Source organism: Globicephala melas, chromosome 8 (genome assembly GCF_963455315.2).
Source record: "Globicephala melas chromosome 8, mGloMel1.2, whole genome shotgun sequence".
Taxonomy (NCBI): Eukaryota; Metazoa; Chordata; class Mammalia; order Artiodactyla; family Delphinidae; genus Globicephala; species Globicephala melas.
Window position 1 is genome coordinate 6,416,161 of NC_083321.1, and position 19,951 is coordinate 6,436,111.

Here is a 19,951-nt window from a genome sequence, read left to right on the forward strand (position 1 = left end):
TTCAGATTATATTTTCTGTCCATTTTTCCCCTCTCCTTCTGGGACTTCAATTACAGCTATATCAGACTACTTCATATTGTCCTACAAGCCTCTGAGCCTCTGTTCCCTTTTCTTAAATATTGTTTCCCCTCTTTTTTGACCTGGGTAATTTCTATTGCTCTGTTTCCAAGTGCAGATTATTTTGTCTGTAATTTCAAAATTGGTGAGCACATCTAGTGAATTTTGATTTCAGTTACTTTCATTTCAGCCCTAAAATTTCCTTTTTTTTCATAGTTTCCATTTCTTTGTGGCAATTCCTCTATCTGTTCACTTATTTTTCCTTTAATTCTCTGATATTTTCTTATAATTCTTTGATCATATGTATAATAACTGGTTTGAATGAAGTCTTTGCCTACAAAATCCAACATGTGTACCCACGAAGACACTCAGAAGCAGTTTCTATTGATTGCTTTTTTTCCTGAGTATGAGTTACATTTTCCTGTCTCTTTATATGTCTAGTAACTGTAGGTTGAAAGCTAGACAATGTATATAAGATGTTGTAGCAATTCTGGACTCTGCTGTGTCCTTAAGGATTGTTGGGTTTTTAAAATTCTAGTAGGCAGTTAATTTGCCCAGATTCAGACCACATATTGGTCTTCCCCTGGTATGCAGCAGCTGATAAACCTGCTCAGTTCTTACAGCTTCTAGCTACTACTTTTTAAGACTGGCTCCCTGGGGTCTCCCCTGTACCTGTGTAATTTGGCAGACAGCCAAAGACCTGGGCAGCTTATACTCAGATTTGAGGGCTCACACTCTGCAATTTTTGTGTTTTTGTAATTTCCCTGTAATTTCCTAGCTGCTCTGCCAGTCTCAGGGTCTGTCTTCTGACACTCCAAGCCAGTAAGACTCCATCCAGCTTTCTCCTTCCTGAGCTGTGTAGTTTAGGAATTAACTCATCTTAAAAAAAAAAAAAAAAAAGGCATCAAACTTACAGATCTCAGCTCGTATAGGTTTGCCTTTCAAGGACTGGTTCCTTCTTGCCTCTACTTGTTTGTTTGTTTTTTGTTTTGCTGGGTCCCTTGGTGTCTCTCCTGCACATTTGGAATTTAACAATTGTAATAGTTAATTTTATGTGTCCACTCGACTGGGTTAGGGGGTGTCCAGATAGGTGGTGAACCATTATTTCTGGGTGTGTCTGAGGGTATTTCTGGAACAGATTAGCACTTAAATTGGTGAACTGAGTAAAGCAGGTGGCCCTCCCCAGTGTGGGTGGGTATCATTCAATCCACTGAGGGCCTTAAATAGAACAAAAAGGTGGACGAAGGGCAAATTTGTTTTCTCTCTCTGCTTGAGCTGAAACATCCATCTTCTCCTGCCCCCGGACATCAGCACTCCTGGCTCTTGGGCTCTTAGACTCAATTCGGGACTTATACCATCAGCCCTCTGAACTCTGACTGAATTACACTGCCAGCTCTCCTGAGTCTCCAACTTGCGGACTGCAGATCGTGGGACTTCTCTGCCTCCATAACCACGTGAGTCAATTCCCATAATAAATCTCCTCCTATATATCTATATATCCTATAAGTTGTTTCTCTGGAGAATCCCGACTAATAGAGCAGTCAACAAGGGATTTGGGCAGCGTTTTTACTCAGATGTTGGGCCTCACCCTTTTTGCAGTTCTCTCTTGCTTCCAGGATTTCCCCGTATGTTTCCTCTGCCCTCCATCCCTGACCTCCCTTCTCTGTCACCTCTCACCTGTAAGGCTGCAGTTTTGCACTGTCACTTCATCCACTGTAGCCACCATGGGGACTGAAGCACACCTTTAGGCAAAATACCCCCACAAACTTGCAAGTCTTGCTCCTTCCAATTACAACTTTTTCTCCTCCAGCTTCTGTCTGCTTTTGGGTGCTTTTAGTAGTTTCTTTTATTTTGTCCAGATTTTCTAATTATTATCTGTGGGAGGGCTTGAGCAACCACTTCACTCTACCTCCTCTACTGGAAATTTCCTAATCCAACTGAGAATAATTTACAACTCAATATACTTTCTAGATTTTTTAAAATAACACCATACCTTTAAAAAGCATAGTGCTATACAAAATATTTATAAGTAATAAAAGTTTTAAAATAATGAACAACAATCTCACTAGTAAAGACCTAATTGTCTTTAGAAAATTTAAGTCAAGCAGTCCATGTGTTGCATGTAATAAAGTCAATGGCAGAAAAGGCCTGGGGCAGTTCTTCCTATTTTAATGAAGAGGAAACATAAAGTGAAAAAAAAAGAGAAAGAAACAAAGAAAAAGAAAAGCCCAGGGCCCAAATTAAAGAAGCTAGCAACTAGAATTCTGATTCTAGAAAATGAATCCTTTTCCTGCCTAGGATCACCACAACTCAGTCTGTTCTACACTTAGCAAATGAAGGACATGGGAAAAATAAAGCTCTTCTTTTGTTTTGGTTTTGTTTTGCTTTATTTTTGAGAGTCTCAATGGTTATTTTGGGGGGAGGAGAAAGAATGTGGGCTGAATAACTGTTCAACATTTACAGTACTGGACTCCCAACTGCTGTATGGAATAATGAGATGTTATATGTCTCAAAGTGTAAATATTTACAGATGGTCTGCTATAAGCAATGCATATATGTAACAGGAACAGAGAAATGGGATGGAAGAAAAGTGAATAATGTGAATAAGATCAGTTTTGCTCCCAAAGATTTTTATGATGTACTAAATAGACATGTAAAGAAAAAAAACAAAAACAGAAGAGGAGAGACACAGGAGGTGAAAGGGAGGTAGACAGTTAAGTGCTGCTTATAGACTAAGTACCTGATTTAGTAAATCTCCAAATCACAGTTAGTGTTATGCTGTGAGCTACTTCGGTCTGCGTGTGTATGTTTACGAAGTATTACCGATACACTGTAGAAAAAATATTTAGTTTATTTTGGAAATACATAGCAAAGTGAAAGAAACATCCCTATAAACCTCCAAGGAAGATCACTGTTAAAAATCCAAGGGAAAAAAAAATGTGTGTATGTGTGTCCACCAACCTTTGAGCATATACTTCTGTGCTTCCTTTGCTCTCTCTTTTTAAACAAGTCCGGTTGTTCATATTTTACAACTTACATTAAGTGGACACCCTTCCATGTGAGTAATTTTCCTGGACTAAATCTGCAGAATCTGTCTCCTCCGTGATGTGCAGCCATGATGTTTCTACTCAGGTGCTTTCTTTTCTTTCAATTCTTGTTTCTGTTATTAGACCTGACTTCCTAGGGGTTGCCCCTGTGTCTACAAGGTTTAGTGATCAGCCAATGATTGGTTAAAGGTCGTGCTCACACATCTGGAGTCAGCGAGACTTCCAACCTCTGCACATTGATTTGTGTAGGGTTAAGAACACACAGTTCAGGTCTGCCCCAACTGTGACTTTCTCCCGGGGCCTCCTGCATCTCCTCTGTACATCCATTCAGCTGCCCAGCCGACCAGGGCTGTGTGGTTAGCTTGTGACCCGTCTAGTCTTACATGTGTGCACGGCTTCCAGTCGGTCAGGAATGTGTGGAGAGTTTTTCAAGCCTGTCTGTGGCTGTCATTTCTAGGACCTCTACTAAGGTTCTGGCTAGTCCATAGTCCGTTGTTTGACCCAAGTGGGGCAGCTAGTTAGGCTACCAGAGCTGCCTGTTGCTTGCCACCGAGATCATAACTTTTACTGACAATGCCAGTGGGCGTGGGCTTTTCACCTTCTGCTCCAAATCAGGTGCGTTTCCTCTGGCAGCCAGTTGCTAGCTTTTACGGTCTGCCCAAACCCCACCCCCCGACAACGGAACTACTACATTAATGGGTTGGGGGTGGCAGGGAGTAGTCCCAGGCTAAGAACATCAAGAACTCCCACTGTCCTTATCTGAAGTTCAGCAGTTTCTTATGGACAAATGCTTCTCAATTTGCTGTTGGCATGTGTGCTCTTTCCTCAGACCTGAAATGGTTGTTTTTGACAACTTTGTCCAGTTTATCATTGTTTTTCGAGGAGAGATGTGCAGAATTCCTCACTCCACTTACCGACGTCCTGCCTCTGTCCTCAGCTACTTATAAATCTTCTTTCATTTCAGTGTACCACTCGGCCACATGACATAACACCACATTATAAGTCAAATACGGGATCATAAAGGAAAGTGAGCATCCTTCATGCCCAGCTGTCTTCCTAACGCTATTACAAAGAAGGAGCAAAATATAACATTTTTAAAGATGGCTCTACAACTCTACCTGGTCTAAAAGTAAACCAATGCCTGTGTTTCCCTCAAGTCTTATCTAGGTTCCAGGAGCAGGTTTCACCTTGACTCTTTTATGGAAGAAAGTTGCTTGGCTACTTTTTGTTTTCCTTCCCTGTAAGTCACACATTCTCTCTATTGGCTGGCATCTCAAGTCACCGGGCTCCTGAGAGCTGGTTACCAGATCTCTAGTGAAGGCACTGCCCTGATAGCCTTCTGTGTTTATTTGTACCAGTAACAAACCTGGGATTTATTTTCCCTCACTCTAATAAACCTTGTTTCCTTCCTCAATGTGATACAGTTTCTTTTTGTAATAGAAACGGCTCCTATTGCTGTATCTTACCCTACTGAAACTGCAAACTATCACATGGCTTGATCTGGTCATTTAGCAAACAGGTATTATTGTTACTGTTTGTTCTTTTTCTTAGAACCCAACTCAAGAAAAAACTAAATAGGCACTTCCCTGGAAGTCCAGTGGTTGACTCCCTGCTTCCAATGCAGGGGGTGCAGGTTCGAGCCCTGGTCAGGGAACTAAGATCCCACATAACGCAGGGCGCAGCCAAATAAATAAATTACTTAATTAATAAAAAAGGAACAGTTGAATACATTAAAAAAAAAGAAAAAGCTAAATACAGTCAGTTATCAGTCAGAGGCAGACAGGAATCAAAGTTCAAGGATTTCTGATTCTTAGTTCTACAGTTACGCGCCTCCCAAAACTAAAGCATTCTTCCATATTGTTGCTACGTTGACACTGAGTTTGTGAAAGAGCTTTTATTCCACACGACCCACCCTCAAGTAACTGCAAATGGCTTTTGAAACTTTCTTAAAATGCTTTTTCCTCACAAAAGTCTGCAGCAGTACATGGCTTCCCAGACTGAGCATTATATGTTAAATCAGGGCAAACATAATGGCAAAGGGAATTTCTCACTCATTGCTTCTCTTGGGTTGGTGGTACCACGTGACAGGCTGACGCAAGAGAGAAGAGCAGTCACTGGCCTGACCTGATCCAATCCAGCTGAGGACACACAGTCAGGGCATCGGCGGTGAGATGACCACACACCCACTGCCCCTCACACTTAGCGGCTACTCCAGGATGCTAGCCTCACCAGCGTGGGAGTGAGGAATACGCCACCCGAGGAAGGTGGAAATGCTGCAGATCCTGTCTCCTCCAGACAGCAAGAGGTTTTAAGTAATCCACACGGCGTCCCTGGAAGTCAGCAGTCCATTACAACTGGAGTTAACTGATAAGGTGGGGTGGATTACAAGAAGGTAATTCAATTGCAAGACTCTTGACAACACCATAATCTAATACTGCTCGGGAGGGAAATCACTCCTTTTGTTTGGCATTTTCATTAACAGAACCACCTGACTGCAGTTTAAAAAGCTGCATTAGGAAGAACAGCCTCTCATACGGTCTTAAAGAAAAAATTTATTTATTTGGTTGCGCCGGGTGTTAATTGCAGCAGGCGGGCTCCTTAATTGTGGCACGTGGGCTCCTTAGTTGCGGCTCGCAGGCTCCTTAGTTGTCGCATGCTAACTCTTAGTTGCGGCATGCATGTGGGATCTAGGTCCCTGACCAGGGGTCGAACCCAGGCCCCCTGCATTGGGAGCGTGGAGTCTTATCCACTGCGCCACCAGGAAAGCCCCTCTCATACGGTCTTTACTGGATAGAATGACCTGACCCACCTATAAATAACAGAATTTCTAGTCAAGCCACACAGCTGGAGTCAATGTAGGCTAAACTTTGGTTTGTGAGTCATTCTGTTTTCTCAGTGATGGCATTCCAGATACAAATACCATTTATGGATTTTGGGTTTTTCCAGTGAAGGTGGCTAACATGTAAGGGGACGGAATGTAAAAACCCTGGACATCATTCAGATCAACACAGTCTCAGGGCTGTTCTAACAGGAAAAGCAGTGTTAGACGGCAGCTGACTCGAAACTTCCCCTGCTCTTTCTCTTCATGAGTTCATTCCCATCTGGTTTAAACTAACGGATCTGAATTATAGAAAGCGTCAGGTTTACATCTGACAGAAATTATCCACTGCCTCTTTTTTCATAAGATGCTGATTCGTAAGAGATGAGCACATTCTACCTGGGTTACAGAAAAACAATCCCTCTCTCTCTCTCTCTCTATATATATATATGTATATATATATATACACACATATATGTATATATATACACACATATATATGCACACACATATATACATGTATATATACACACACACACACATATATATATATACAGTGTTTTATATATATATATACACACACACAGTGTTAATAACATTAGGGATGAGAAAATACTTTCCAAATCCACCAAAAGAGAACTGAAAGGTATAAAAATAATAATATTGCATTAAATATATAAAAAGTTCAAGATAAATACATTTCAAGGCTTTCTAAAATGGAATAACATTGCTGCATAACGGACAATACGTATAATGTACATAAAATAATGAATGTGATGAACGTATTCTTTGCAGCATTGTTTATAACAGCAAGAAAGGGGAAACAATTTAAGCTTCTTTCCTTGTTTCCTGAAGTAGAATCCAATGAAGAACTTCTCCAGACATTCCTAACCAAAACCCTCTCATACTTTAGAAAGAAGAACTTAACTAGAGGCCAGTCAAAACTCTCCCTGTTTTTGTGTTCTGTAGCTGTAGCTTAGAAGCTTCAGCATCACTTCAGAGCCTGTTAAAATGCAGAATCCCAGGCCCTACCCCAGACCCACTAGATCAGAATCTGCATTTTAACAAGACACCCAGGAGATCTGTATACACATTAACGTTTGAGATGCACCGGCCGATAGCACATTTTCAATTAAGTTTTTAATACCATATAAGAGCTTGATTTTGAGCTCATGTTACAAGAGTCATCAATACAGAGGTAAAGGTTGGTTTCGTCAAATTCAAGGAGGCCTTTTTCGTCTGTGGTTTGGCACCACCTGAGCAACCACTGTCAGTATTTGGGGCTCAGCACGTCAGACATGCTAAGGGCAAATGGTTCCATGATGTTCTCAGGTTGTAAGCATCAGTGTCACAACGGGATTTATTTAAGAAATTAATCCTAGAAGTTGGAACTTCTAAATGTCTGTTTCAGTGCTTCTCAAACGTTGGTGCACCTGGGAATCACCGGGGGAACTTGTTTGCAAAGGAAGATAGCAAGGTCTCACCTCTCAGGAGTCCTATTAGTTCATCAGTAGTGACTCTAACAATTCTAAGAAACATGGCCTCAGGGCTGGGATTAGAAGGCACCTAGGGCACAAAATTTAAGGAAGTACTTATTCTCAGGTTTACCCAAGTGCAAGATTGCCACCTGAGCAAACCTCAGAGTGCCTCCTTAAATGGGGCATCCAGGGCATCTCGCTGGACTCCCCCTGGCCTCCGTCCTGTACAGGGTGAGTCTGTGGCCCAGCAGCACCAGCACGGTCTGGAGCCTTGTTAGAAATACAGAATCTTGGCCCAACTCCAGACCTACTGAATCAGAATCTGCAGATTGTCAAGATTCTCAGGTTATTCCTACGCATATTAAAGTTTGAGAAACAATGAAAATAAGGGATGCCCAAATAAAGTCTTGCAACAGAGAGTAAAATCCTAAGCTCTTCCTAACACATCATGTTGCATCTCTGATACAGGAAAATGAGCAGTGGCTTTCCACTGATGTTCAAAGGACAGCCCTACACTGACCAATATTTTTGTCACTCTTTTCATCAATGGCCTGGATAATGACAGAAAAGAGATGCTTATTAAGCTGCAGGGGGCACAAAGCAAGAGGCTGCTAGTGCAAGAGGTAAGAATCAGGCCATCCTGACAGGCCAGATGACAGGCTGAACACTGAACTATAATAAGGATAGAATAAGTTTGACATTTCAGCTAAAAATTTTACTAACGAAGGTATAAAATGTGTGATGGTTTGCCTGGCAGCAAAACGTATGAAAAGTCCTGGGAATAAGTCCAAAAGTATATTGTGAATTTAATACAATGGCATTTCAAATCAGTGGGAGAAAAATGAATCACTTAATAAATGGTACTGGAGTAACTGGGTGGCTAACTGGAAAAATAAATAAATTTGAACCTCTAACTCACATCTTATATCAAAATAAATTCCAGAAGGATCAAAGATTTAAACATAAAAACAAATCCATTAAAGTATGAGAAGAAAATACGAGGAAAATATTTTTAAAATAACCTCAAAGTAGGTGAGGTCTTTCTAAGCATGAACAAAATCCGAAGGATATAAAATCCAGGGGCTGTTTTTAAAAAGTTGATACATTTTATTACATTAAGAAAAAAAATCTGCATGGTAAACACCACTGTAAACAAAACCTGAAGAAAAATGACAACAGGCAGGGGAAATTTTACAACTCATATCAAAGACATAGGGCTATTTTCTTTAATGTACAAAGACTCCCAAAATCATCAAGAAAAAAGCCCAATACACCAAAGGGAAAGCTCAGCCTGGAGAGACTAAGGAGGCTGAGAGCTGTCCTCCAATAGCAGAAGGGTATTCTTGTGGAAGAGTGAAAACATTGAGTCATGTGTTGCTATAAATGGCTGAATCGGGATTGATGGTGGAAATTCCCATGAGTTAAATGTCAGCTGAACATACAGAAGAACTTTCTAAGAATTAGGCCAAGGCTAACTGGCCAAATTTTAGGAAATTCTTGGAAGGGAGGACCAGGTAAGATGGGAAACTAAGCAACATGATCTCTGAGGTTCCGTCAAACTCTGAAATTATGCAGTTCTATCCCAAAGATTACATCACCTCTGGAAAAGTTAACAGCACAAAATCAAATAACGTTAGGCTCTCACAACTCCAAAAAGATTGGAAACCATGGTGCTTATCACTCGTAACTCTTCATTATAAGTACAATGTTCTCTGGGGGCAGGGGGACAGCGGGGAGGGTATAAATGATTTGTTGACTCCTGACTCCGTACTCAGGAGTATTTTGAGGGTTTTATGGTGGGGGGTTGGGCAAGCCTTCTTCATTCATTGCTCCTGCTCCTTCATTACTAAAAGCAAAAGAAGGGTTTTAAAAGAGAGTGAATTAGGGTTGGAGAGTTAAGTATGAGGTCTCACTAGTGTGGTTCTTTGTCGTATAAAAGCCATAACCCACCACCCATGAGAGATACGTCGACGTCAAGGTCACTTTCACTATAGTCTGATTATGAGCTAAAAAGCACAAACAAATATGGTAGAAAAATTCAGCTTACAAACAGGATATAAACCAGCAGTGAGTTTTGCAAGTCAATTGGGTAGAATCTGAAACAGCACTAAAAATGTGGAGAGCCAGAGAGAAGGAAAGCTAAGAGGAGGCGGGTCCCTTGGCCAGCCTGTCAGTGCATGCACAGTGAACCCACAAAGTACCTGAGATATTGAGCATGGGCACCTTTTCCAAGTAGAAAATACCACTGGAATACTAGCAATTTATAAGGTAAAATAAAATGGAAGAACTGTTTTATTTACTTTAAATTCTAATACTTAAGACAAAGCAAATTTAGTTGAAGAAGGCTGAGACGGTGAACAAAAATGTGTTAAGGTTCTGAAGGGAGCTCCTAATGTATCTCTCAAGAGCTCCAGAAGTTGGCAACAGTGAGTCTCTATTTACTGTGGCATCTAATTTCACTTCAAAATCTGGCGCTGCTTTTTGCCTTAATAAGGACATGCCACTGAGTGTTTTTTAGCCGTGATGGGGGAAAGTTTTTAGTTCAAAAGTATAATGAAAAGATCCCCACAGCTCCCTCAGAAGCAGACCCAGTAGTCCTGGCCCACCTGGCTCCCTCTGCTGATGGCTAGTCCTTCTGTCTAAGGCAGGATACAAGGGCCTCAAAGCCCTACCCCTTTCCACCTTTGACATGAGGGTTGAATGCTGTGTATCATGGCTTTTTGTTCATTTTGTTCTGAAATTAAAGTATGCAAAAAAAAAAGTATAATGAAAAGAATGAGTGAGGACAAGAAATAAGATGCTTTTGAGGTAAGACAGCAGTAAATAAGAAGCCCAAAGAAGAGGCAAGAAGGCTTATCTGAAGCATAACTATCTAAAATGCAAGACAGAATAAAAGTGTGTATAGGGGTAGGGAGAGAATCCCCCGCGAAGGTGGGAAAAGAGGAAGATGACACCGTGGCCAAGTTTCTCTACAGGCCATCAGGGGGCACCATCAGCCAGGACAACTCAGCCGCTCCAGGTGGCCGAGAGACACCTCTAACAGGACTTCCGATAGTTGTAGCATATTCCCAAACTGGAAAGCTCTACTAATCTATCAAGCTTTAGAAATGCTTTCATAGTCAGGTAATCGAGAAAAAAATTAAAACAAACAAAACCAGTTATCTGCCATCTGTTTCTGTATTTGCTTATCCAAATCACAAAGGGCAATGATAGTGTCATTTGGTATCCAGAAGGAAGGAATGCCAGGGAAGGCTGGAGAAATTTCTTCAAGGAGCTCCTGATGCTCTGAACCCTGAACCATCCCGGAGCAGCACACAGCGTGCTGAGGCCCCTCAGACCCAGGCTGCGGTGCAGGGGAATTAAGCGAACAGGGATTTCAGCAGGGGGCAGGGGTGAGAGGCCTGGAGCAGTGACCTCAAGGATAGATATGTTTCACGGATATGTTAAACCTAGCTTTTCATATCTCTGAGAAACGCAAATAAACATGGGGTATATTTCACAGGCGGCTGAAAAAGTAGGAGGTTAAATGTCTCGCTCGGTATCACACTTAACCAGGACAAAGATTACTGGTATAACTGTTTGGTCCAGTTTTTTTTTTTTTTCCATTAGATGCCAGAGATTCACAATTGTTTTTTTAAACAAGGCAGAAAGTACTGCTTTAAGATACATTTAACAAAAAGGTCTGCTAAATATCTGAGCCTGGATAACACATACAAGCAAATCTGTCCCTTCGGGAGCTACTTTGTGTCGTCCTCATCCCTCAAACCTGCTGCCAGGCAAAATCTTTCCAAGACGTCTGTTGACCTATATTACTTTATATTATAAACCATGAGACATACTGGCTGTTCCGATGATCTGTACTGGGGTTGACAGCATCCTTAACCCTAAGAGTCAGTCAACAGTGAGGCCTCCAGCAGCCACGAGAGAAGCCAAAGAGGAGGCCGAGAGGAAAGAAGGCTGAGGGTTCGTGCAGAGAGGAGAGAAGAGAGTATAAAACTGGAGAACACAGAAAACGGACACAAAGGGCAAAAGCTGGGTTAGTAGCTTAGACTACACAGAGTGCCCCCAAGTTGTCTTTAGGCGATGGCCCTGGGTACTGACTGCTTTGCCCTGCTCCCACAGTGGAATAGGAATAATTATTCATCTGTGCAATTTTAATAATATTGGCTTAAAACTTATATAACATAACTACATGTTAGAAATATCTTTTTCTTTTTTTTTTCCTTTTAGTTCCCTGACCAGGGATTGAACCTGGGCCCTCGGCAGTGAAAGCCCAGAATCTTAACCACTGGACTGCCAGGGAATTCCTTAGAAATATCGTTTTTACATCAGATGCTTGGTGTTTAGGAGCTGGCCCACGGAAGGGAATGAGCTTTCAGAATTCAGGGAGGCAGCTTTACTTTGAGACAGAGGGTAGGGGGCACACACTGCCAGGTGGCTGCTAGGTGTTCTCATGTAATTTCATTTATTCCTCACCAAACACCAATAAGGTACGTGTTATCTCCATTCTATAAATGACAGAACACACCTAGGGAAGACAAGTGACTCACCCAAGGCCTCAAAACCAGTAAGGGGTAGAGCCAGATCCTCATCGAAGGCTCTAAAATGACAGCTGCCTTCCTCTCACTGAGAAGCAAAGAGCAGCTCCTCCGGCCGGAAGCACATGGGCCATTTACGACTCTGCAAGAGACGCTGCCTCGAAAGCCTATTCATTCATTCAAAACAGATGTCCTAACTGCCACCATATCTAGAGCACAGCTGCAAATACCAATACAACCGTGAAGGAGAGACTCGGTGCCCTACTCTTGTAAAGCTAGCTGAAAAGCAGGGTGAGGTAGTGATGCAATGAATATATACAACAGACAAATAACACGACATGGGAGAGTAACAATGACTACCAAAAACATGACACAGGCAGGAGAATGGGGCAAGGGTCCTAATTCAGACTGAGTGGTTAAGAAAGGCTACACTGAGGGGGCTAACATAAAGCTGAGAACTGAAAGACAAGAACCAGCCATGCAAATAGCTAGCGGCAGAACATTCCAGGTCACATGCAAACGCCCCGAGGAAGAAACAGGCTCGGTATGCAACAAAAAATAGACCTGTTTGGCTGGAGCAGAACAAGAGATGGGGTTAGATGGATGCACAAGGATAGGTCGCGTCGGTCCTAAGGCTAAGGTAAACAGAGTTTGCATTTTATTCTGTGATTGGAAATGATCAGAGGTTTTTCTAAGCAGGGAAGTGACACCCTCTGACTGGTGTTTGTGAAAGGTCCCTCTGGCTGCTGATGAACTGGGGGGAGGCTACACTGAAAGCAGGGAGGCCGGCGGGAAGGCCACCGCCGGCCTCCAGAGGACAGATGATGGCGATGTGGTTTAGGGCAGCAGCAGCGGGTGGAGCTGAAAAGACAGCAACAGATTTGTGCTCTATTCTGGAGTTAGAATGTTTAGGACTTGCTGATGGATTGGCTGTGGGTGAACATGAAAAAGGAAACAAGCAAAGAGGCCTCCCAGGTTGCTGGCTTAAGCAAAAGGGTGGATGGTGGTGCCCTTTTACTTAGATGAATAAAGACTGGGAGAGATTGGTTTTTTTTAATGGGAAAGGGATAAAATAAAGAGATCTGTTTTAGCAATGTTAAGTCTGAGATATCTATTAGATATTCAGATGGATCTATGAGGTAGGCAGCGGGTATACAAATTTAGAGATGCAACAATCAAACTGAAGATGCAAATTTAAGAGACACATGTAAACCTAATGTGTTTCTTCTAATTAGAAGAAAATATAGGGTAATTTCTTAGTGACCTGAGGATGGGAAAAGATTTCTTAAGATATCAAAAAGCACAAATCTTTATACTTGGAAAAACCAAAGAAAATGACATACTAAAACATAGGATTTCTCAGGAATTCCCTGACGGTCCAGTGGTTAGGACTCGGCGCTTCCACTGCAGGGGGCCCGGGTTCAATCCCTGGTCAGGGAACGAAGATCCCGTAAGCCACGAGGCACGGCCAAAAAAAAAAATAAAAATAAAATAAAATAAAACATAAAATGTAAGATTTCTGCTGAATAAAGGACACTATGAACAAAGTTAACAGATGGGCAAGGCCAGGAGATGACAGCTGCAACACTTATAACTGATTTAGGATTAATATCTAGACCATATAAGGAACTTCACTGGAAAAATGAGGAAAGGATATGACCAGGTCATCCATAAAAGGAAAATCCAAAGACTAGTATACACAGAGATTCTCGTTCTCACTAGCAATCAGGGAAACAGGAATTAAAACAAAATAACACGCTACGTTCGCCAAACTGACAAAAGTCTGAAAGTCAGATACCGCGTGCTGCACTATGTGGTGGGAATATAATGAGAGCAGTCATGCCACACTTAGTGAAATTAAATGTGAGTATACTCTGGGACCTAACAATTAGACCTGTTGGTATTTAGCTGGAGAAATTCTTGCTCAAGTCCCTAAGAAGAAACACGTGAGGATTTCCATCAGAACACTTGTTTGTGGTGCAGGGACCTGGAGAACAAACTAGGCGTCCATCACTAGGGGAAATAGATAAATAATATGTGGTAGATGCTAGTGATAAAATACAATAAAGGAGCTAAACACAATATAGAAACGCAACAACATGGACAGAGCCTAAAAATGTAGTTTTAAATGAAAAAAGGATCAAAATGAGAAGTATGACATAATATTATTTAATATAAATTTACAAAACAAATCATACAAGGATACAAACATATCCAAGGATAAATACTGAACACATTATAGAAGAAGTTAACGGGAATGGGAGAAGAGATGGAAAATGACAATAATGAGAAATAATAACATGAGAGGGGTCTTGCAATGTCAGTACAATGTTGTATGATAAATTCAGCTCTGCACTTGAGATCTAAAAGGAAAAACAACAAATTTTACAGGGCAAAAGGAATGTTCATCTGTTCCAACTGTCTTTCCCAAACTGCGTGACATTCTGTCAGTTGACTCATCTGACTTAACAGGTGATTAAGGGACCTGGGAGGGAGGAGGGCAGGCACCAGGGCACAGTGCAAATGGAGCCCCGCTGTATCCTGCACCCACCTTTATCACCACGGCATTCATTACACCACTGCAACTACATGCATCCACGACGAGCTTCCCACCCTGAGCGTTAGATCGCATTCACCCTCATAAACCCAGGACTCAGCACAGTGGCTGTTGCAAAGAATAGATTCAGTCACTGCTGACTGGCTGACCTCTTTGTTGCTTGGTAGACTGGATGAAAAATAAACCAAAATTAGAACTCAACTGAACCTTCTTGACTGTTATAATGTAGCTAAATGAATGTTCAATGAATGCTGACTGGCTATGGCTAGATGTCCCTCCCTGCATCATTTATTCTAGCATCAAAAGGCATGTCCATTTGGATGACAGACACATGAACAAACATATCACAGAATTCAAGTCGACTTTATGGCTGCAAGGAAACTCAGAGATGCTACAGCAAAATCAGAAATGCAAATGATAAAAGTTCATTTTAAGTGGGGGAAAAAAAGAGATGCAGCACAAATCGGATGATTCCTGTTCCTGGCAGTGCTAGGTAGCATTAACCTCTGAAATGACCATTTGACCCTATATGTACAAAACGGAAAAACCCTTCTTATTCATTTTTAAGTCAGCTTGATTACAGTATAATTTATATATAATAAAATGCACCCACTTTATTTATTTATTTATTTTTGGCCACACTTGTGAAATCTTAGTTCCCCAACCAGGGATCAAACCCAGGCCCCCTGTAGTGGAAGTGCTGAGTCCTAACCACTGGACCACCAGGGAATTCCCGAAACGCACCCATTTTTTTTTTTCAGCGCATCTTTTTATGTTTAAAAAAATTTTTTTAACATCTTTATTGGAGTATAATTGTTTTACAATGGTGTGTTAGTTTCTGCTTTATAAGAAAGTGGATCAGCTATACATATACATATATCCCCATATCTCCTCCCTCTTGGGTCTCCCTCCCACCCTCCCTTATCCCACCCCTCTAGGTGGTCACAAAGCACCAAGCTGATCTCCCTGTGCTATGTGGCTGCTTCCCACTAGCTATCTATTTTACATTTGGTAGCGTATATAAGTCCATGCCACTCTCTCACTTCATCCCAGTTTACCCTTCCCCCTCCCCATGTCCTCAAGTCCATTTTCTACGTCTGCATCTTTATTCCTGTCCCGCCCCTAGGTTCTTCATAACTTTTTTTTTTAAGATTCCATGTATATGTGTTAGCATATGGTATTTGTTTTTCTCTTTCTGACTTACTTCACTCTGTACGACAGACTCTAGGTTCATCCACCTCACTACATGGCTGAGTAATATTCCATTGTATATATGTGCCACAGCTTTATTGATTCATCTGTCGATGGACACTTAGGTTGCTTCCATGTCCTGGCTATTGTAAACAGTGCTGCAATGAACATTGTGGTACATGTCGCTTTTTGAATTATGGCTTCCTCAGGGTATATGTCTGGTAGTAGGATTGCTGGGTCAGATGGTAGTTCTATTTTTAGTTTTTTAAGGAACCTCCATACTGTTCTCCATAGTGGCTGTATCACTTTACATTCCCATCAACAGTGCAAGAGGGCTCCCTTTTCTCCACACCCTCTCCAGCATTTATTGTTTGTAGATTTTTTGATGATGGCCATTCTGACCGGTGTGAGGTGATATCTCATTGTAGTTTTGATGTGCATTTCTCTAATGATTAGTGATGCTGAGCATCTTTTCATGTGTCTGTTGGCAATCTGTGTATCTTTGGAGAAATGTCTATCTAGGTCTTCTGCCCATTTTTGGATTGGGTCGTTTGTTTTTCTGATATTGAGCCGCATGAGCTCCTTGTATATCTTGGAGATTAATCCTTTGTCTGTTGCTTCATTTGCAAATATTTTCTCCCATTCTGAGGGTTGCCTTTTCATCTTGTTTATGGTTTCCTTTGCTGTGCAAAAGCTTTTGAGTTTCATTAGGTCCCATTTGTTTATTTGTGTTTTTATTTCCATTTCTCTAGGAGGTGGGTCAAAAAGGATCTTGCTGTGATTTATGTCATAGAGAGTTCTGCCTGTGTTTTCCTTTAAGAGTTTTATAGTGTCTGGCCTTACATTTAGGTCTTTAATCCATTTTGAGTTTATTTTTGCGTATGGTGTTAGGAAGTGTTCTAATGTCATTCTTTTACATGTAGCTGTCCAGTTTTCACCACTTACCGAAGAGGCTGTCATTTCGCCATTGTACACGCTTGCCTCCTTTATCAAAGATAAGGTGACCATATGTGCATGGGTTTATCTCTGGGCTTTCCATCCATATTTTAATATAGATCAACATAGTTTTTGTGCCAGTACCATACTGTCTTGATTACTGTAGCTTTTTAGTATAGTCTGAAGTCAGGGAGCCTGATTCCTCTAGCTCCATTTTTCTTTCTCAAGGTTGCTTTGGCTATTTGGGGTCCTTAGTGTTTCCACACAAATTGTACAATTTTTTGTTCAAGTTCTGTGAAAAATGCCAGTGGTAGTATGATAGGGATTGCACTGAATCTGTAGATTGCTTTGGGTAGTAGAGTCATTTTCACAATGTTGATTCTTCCAATCCAAGAACATAGTGTATCTCTCCATCTGTTTGTATCACCTTTAATTTCTTTCATCAGTGTCTTATAGTTTTCTGCATAGAGGTCTTTTGTCTCCTTAGGTAGGTTTATTCCTAGGTATTTTATTCTTTTTGTTGGAATGGTAAATGGGAGTGTTTCCTTAATTTCTCTTTCAGATTTTTCATCATTCGTGTACAGGAATGCAAGAGATTTCTGTGCATTAATTTTGTATCCTGCTACTCTACCAAATTCATTGATTAGCTCTAGTAGCATCTTTAGGATTCTCTATGTATAGTATCATGTCTGCAAACAATGACAGTTTTACTTCTTTTCCTATTTGGATTCCTTTTATTTCTGTTTCTTCTCTGATTGCTGTGGCTAAAACTTCCAAAACTATGTTGAATAACAGTGGTGAGAGTGGGCAACTTTGTCTTGTTCCTGATCTTAGAGGAAATGGTTTCAGTTTTTCACCATTGAGAACGATGTTGGCTGTGGGTTTGTCATATATGGCCTTTATTCGGTTGAGGTAGGTTCCCTCTATTCCTACTTTCTGGAGAGTTTTTATTATAAATAGGTGTTGAATTTTGTCAAAAGCTTTTTCTGCATCTACTGAGATTATCACATGGTTTTTATCCTTCAATTTGTTAATATGGTGTGTCACATTGACTGATTTGCATATATTGAAGAATCCTTGCATCCCTGGGATGAACCCCACTTGATCATGGTGTATGACCCTTTTAATGTGCTGTTGGATTGTGTTTGCTAGTATTCTGCTGAGGATTTTTGCATCTATATTCATCAGAGATATTGGCCTGTAGTTTTCTTTTTTTGTGACATCTTCATCTGGTTTTGGTATCAGGGTGATGGTGGCCTCATAAAATGAGTTTGGGAGTGTTCCCCCCTCTGCTAGATTTTGGAAGAGTTTGAGAAGGATAGGTGTTAGCTCTTCTCTAAATGTTTGACAGAATTCACCTGTGAAGCCGTCTGGTCCTGGGCTTTTGTTTGTTGGAAGATTTTTAATCACAGTTTCAATTTCAGTGCTTGTGATGGGTCTGTTTATATTTTCTATCTCTTCCTGGTTCAGTCTCAGAAGGTTGTGCTTTTCTAAGAATTTGTCCATGTCTTCCAGGTTGTCCATTTTATTGGCATATAGTTGCTTGTAGTAATCTCTCATGATCCTTTGTATTTCTGCAGTGTCAGTTGTTACTTCTCCTTTTTCATTTCTAATTCTGTTGATTTGAGTTTTCTCCCTGTTTTTCTTGATGAGTCTAATGGTTTATCAGTTTTGTTTATCTTCTCAAAGAACCAGCTCTTAGTTTTATTGATCTTTGCTACTGCTTCCTTCATTTCTTTTTCATTTATTTCTGATTTGATCTTTATGATTTCTTTCCTTCTGCTAACTTTGGGGTTTTTTTGTTCTTCTTTCTCTAACTGCTTTAGGTGTAAGGTTAGGTTGTTGAGATTTTTCTTGTTTCTTGAGGTAGGATTGTATTGCTATAGACTTCCCTCTTAGAACTGCTTTTGCTGCATCCCATAGGTTTTGGGTCATCGTGTTTTCATTGTCATTTGTTTCTAGGTATTTTTTGCCTTCCTCTTTGATTTCTTCAGTGGTCTCTTGGTTATTTAGTAGCATATTGTTTAGCCTCCATGTGTTTGTATTTCTTACAGTTTTTTTCCTGTAATTGATATCTAGTCTCATAGCGTTGTGGTCGGAAAAGATACTTGACACGATTTCAATTTTCTTAAATTTACCAAGGCTTGATTGTGACCCAAGATATGGTCTATCTTGGAGAATGTTCCATGAGCACTTGAGAAGAAAGTGTATTCTGTTGTTTTCAGATGGAATGTGCTATAAATACCAATTAAGTCCATCTTGTTTAATGTGTCATTTAAAGCTTGTGTTTCCTTATTTATTTTCATTTTGGATGATCTGTCCATTGGAGAAAGTGGGGTGTTAAAGTCCCCTACTATGATTGTGTTACTGTCAGTTTCCCCTTTTATAGCTGTTAGCATTTGCCTTATGTACTGAGGTGCTCCTGTGTTGGGTGCATATATGTTTATAATTGTTATATCTTCTTCTTGGATTGATCCCTTGATCATTATGTAGTGTCCTTCTTCGTCTCTTGTAATAGTCTTTATTTTAAAGTCTATTTTGTCTGATATGAGAATTGCTACTCCAGCCTTCTTTTGATTTCCATTTGCATGGAATATCTTTTTCCATCCCCTCACTTTCAGTCTGTATGTGTCCTTAGGTCTGAATGAAGTGGGCCTCTTGTAGACAGTGTATATACGGGTCTTGTTTTTGTATCCATTCCGCCAGCCTGTGTCTTTTGGTTGGAGCATTTAATCCATTTACATTTAAGGTAATTATCGATATGTATGTTCCTATTACCATTTTCTCAATTGTTTTGGGTTTGTTATTGTAGGCCTTTTCCTTCTCTTGTGTTTCCTGCCTAGAGAAGTCCCTTTAGCATTTGTTGTAAAGCTGGTTTGGTGGTGCTGAATTCTCTTAACTTTTGCTTATCTGTAAAGGTTTTAATTTCTCCATAGAATCTGAATGAGATCCTTGCTGGGTAGAGTAATCTTGGTTGTAGGTTTTTCCCTTTTATCACTTTAAGTATGTCCTGCCTGCACCCATTTTTAAATGAACATTTTGATGAGTTTAAATGAATGCAGCTACCACTACAATCGAGATATAGAACATTTCCATCACCTCAAAAGTTCCCTCATGCTCCTATGCAATCAGTCCACATCTCCACCCTGGCTCCAGGCAACCACTGACTGCCCTCTGTCAAGATACCCATCTTTATATTTTTTTCTAGTATAAAAAAAGGTTCACTTAATATTTGGAAAATTTAAAACACACACACACACAGAGTAGAAGAGTATAGTGAAAGTGATTTACCCAACACTCAGCTTCAACGATTTTTAATGCATGACCAA

General features: G+C 40.7%; 1 protein-coding gene across 1 annotated transcript in view; it reads right to left on the minus strand.

The window, feature by feature from the left end:
• Positions 1-19,951, minus strand: part of PACS1 (phosphofurin acidic cluster sorting protein 1) — a 142,070-nt gene that overhangs the window by 78,295 nt on the left and 43,824 nt on the right. The window lies entirely within an intron of this gene.